This window comes from Austrofundulus limnaeus, unplaced genomic scaffold (assembly GCF_001266775.1).
Source record: "Austrofundulus limnaeus strain Quisiro unplaced genomic scaffold, Austrofundulus_limnaeus-1.0 Scaffold16, whole genome shotgun sequence".
In the NCBI taxonomy this organism is placed as follows: domain Eukaryota; kingdom Metazoa; phylum Chordata; class Actinopteri; order Cyprinodontiformes; family Rivulidae; genus Austrofundulus; species Austrofundulus limnaeus.
Genome location: NW_013952418.1, coordinates 47,760 through 48,327, shown reverse-complemented (window position 1 = coordinate 48,327; position 568 = coordinate 47,760).

The window sequence follows — 568 nt, the reverse complement described above, 5'->3', positions numbered from 1 at the left end:
ACAAGCTGACTGATGACATCATTCAGACCCCCCCACAACAAGCTGACTGATGACATCATTCAGACCCCCCCACAATCCCCCAAAAGTAAAACACAACCAGTGAGGAAAAAGAAAGAATCTCCAGAACAGCTGAATAAGATTTGTTCAAATCTTTCTTTATTACGATGACATAATGTTTGTTAAACAGTATATATGAGGCCTCAACTGACTCCACAGGAACAGGAGCAGAGGGACAGTCTGATGTTGTTCTCTGTGTTCCTGTTGTTGCAGTAAAACTCAGCTGATCATTTCCACRGAGTGCCTTCATTCTTTGACCACGTATTTCTGTCTTTGTTAAATAAATATTTCCACAACACTACTGTGTTGCACCTGAGTGACAGGAAACCCAGAGAGCAGACATTTGGAGAGAAATGAGAGGCATGCAGACCTAAGTTCTGGAGTTAAAACCAGCACTCTGCAGACAGAACCAGAGCATGCAGACAGAACCAGAGCATGCAGACAGAACCAGAGCATGCAGACAGAACCAGAGCATGCAGACAGAACCAGAGCATGCAGACAGAACCAGAGC